Source organism: Zea mays, chromosome 4 (genome assembly GCF_902167145.1).
Source record: "Zea mays cultivar B73 chromosome 4, Zm-B73-REFERENCE-NAM-5.0, whole genome shotgun sequence".
NCBI classification, from domain to species: Eukaryota; Viridiplantae; Streptophyta; class Magnoliopsida; order Poales; family Poaceae; genus Zea; species Zea mays.
The window spans coordinates 190,713,625-190,715,651 of record NC_050099.1 but is presented as its reverse complement, the minus strand read 5'-3'; the positions used below and the strand labels follow the sequence as shown (position 1 = coordinate 190,715,651).

Genomic DNA, 2,027 nt, shown 5'->3' with positions numbered 1-2,027 from the left:
TCTAACAGGAGTTCTATCAAACAGTTTTTCAGAGAAAAAAATGATTATGTGCTGATTCAAGTGGTTCTCTATAATAAACTGATGAACTAAAAGACTGGAAGCTGAAAAACAGCATCTTCTTCTGATTCGGTGAAATGATCCTCTACCGTGATTTTAATAGTTTACGCTAAATAATCAAAGAGAAATATTCTCTATTGAATCTAACAGGACTTCTATCAAACAATTTTTTTAGAGAAAACTGATTGTGTGCTGATTCAATTGGTTCTCTATAATAAACTGATGAACTAATAAAAGACTGGAAGCTGAAAAAAGTAGCTTCTTCTGATTCGGTGAAATGATCCTCTACTGTGTTTTTAATAGTTTATGCTAAAGAATCAAAGAGAAACATTCCCTATTGAATCTAACAGTTCTATCAAACAATGTTTTAGAGGAAAATGATTATGTGCTGATTGAAGTCGTTCTCTATAATAAACTGATTGAAGTCGTTCTCTATAATAAAGAACATTAAATACGACAAAAAGAAGATAACTCACAGCTTGAGGAACGGGTGTCCATATGCCATGAACAAGGCCAAGAACATGAAAGCAGATCTAAATTGAATAGACTTGTGAGCCAATCACAAATCCACTGTATAAGCAATATAGTAATTTGTTGTTAGTGGTACCTGTTGTGCAGTGCACAATGGCCCAACACCACTGCAGGATTTTGGTTTTATGATGATCCTCAGCTAAGAAAATAGTGTAAGGTATTAAGGTTAATTATTTTACAAATAACATGATATTCAGAGTAATATAAATAGTATGAATATAAAAATACATACCTGAGCAACCTGATTCACCTCATTTATTGAACTCTTGGATTTGAGTGTAGTTTTGTAAATGCTGAAAGATGGGTCAGATAATAAATAATCCAACAAATAAACAGCCTTACACCACATTTCAAAGTAAGAACAACATAACACTCACGCCATTTTTTTACCGGGACACTCACGCCATTATAATAATAACTTTTGATTTAAAATGCAATTGAGATGCACAACTAAGCAAATAAGCAGGAAACAGTACCACAAAGTATTATCATATTACAGAGTGTTATTTAGTCAGCAACAAACATGGTTCACTGACCAAAGTTTTTTAAAAGAAAAGAAACTAATGAAAATGTGTAGCAGACTGGTTAATTGTACGATCTCATATGAAATGAGTTAGAAAACTGTGTAAGAAATATCTAGGGAACACCAGAGCATGCTAGCACAACACTACATCAAGCAGATGTGGTGTTATAGTACTGTAATCTGATTCCTAATGAAAATAGATAAAATTCTATTTGGAGTCTGAAGCCAGTAGAACTTTTAGTTTAATGAGACGTCATGCGCTCACCTGTAGAGCTCTTTGTAAACTGAGCGCACTTCTGTTTCAACACTAACAAGATCGAGAAACTGATCCTCAACAATCTTTTGCCTTAAAATTTTATTTGCCTGGAATCGAAGAATCTCAAACATGAGAAAATAGTACTGAATCATGCAGTATCAATCATTACTCAAACAAACACAGCGCCTCTTCCAATTCTTGTTCATGGGCCTTGTACAAGTCTTCAACTCTTTTTCTTAGTTCAGCAAAACCAGTGGGGTTAACGTACATGAAGGATAGATATTCCAGCTCAGACTACAAAGACAAGAGCTGCTGGTCAAAAGGAAGAAAGAACTGAGAGTAAACGAAACATAGATTGATATACTGATATATGCCTACATGAAAAGAGAAGTACACGAAACAAAAGTTCTTTTACACAGAAAAATTAGCAGTACAATAAAACCTATTATAACAAAAAAAAATAAAGGGAACAAGTATTTCTTTACTCTTTACTTCTTTAGTCCCTCAATTTTGAGAGATCCTCCATTCCCTACCTCAATTTTGTCATCTTGCTTCTCTTTATATGTTCTTTGTCATCTGAATTTTATGCAAAAGATCAATGGTACCTGGTCTTTAGGCCACTGAATTAAACAAAACTTTGTCGAGTCTGTTGGTGATATA

At 33.6% G+C, this 2,027-nt stretch overlaps 1 long non-coding RNA gene across 1 annotated transcript; it reads right to left on the bottom strand.

Moving 5' to 3' along the window:
• Window positions 1-675: 675 nt before the first annotated feature.
• Window positions 676-1,446, bottom strand: LOC103654299 (uncharacterized). Its single transcript, XR_002268849.1, has 3 exons — window positions 1,377-1,446; window positions 821-881; window positions 676-727 (listed from the first exon to the last, which is right to left on the bottom strand). It is a non-coding gene; the product is annotated as an uncharacterized lncRNA (long non-coding RNA).
• Window positions 1,447-2,027: the final 581 nt, after the last annotated feature.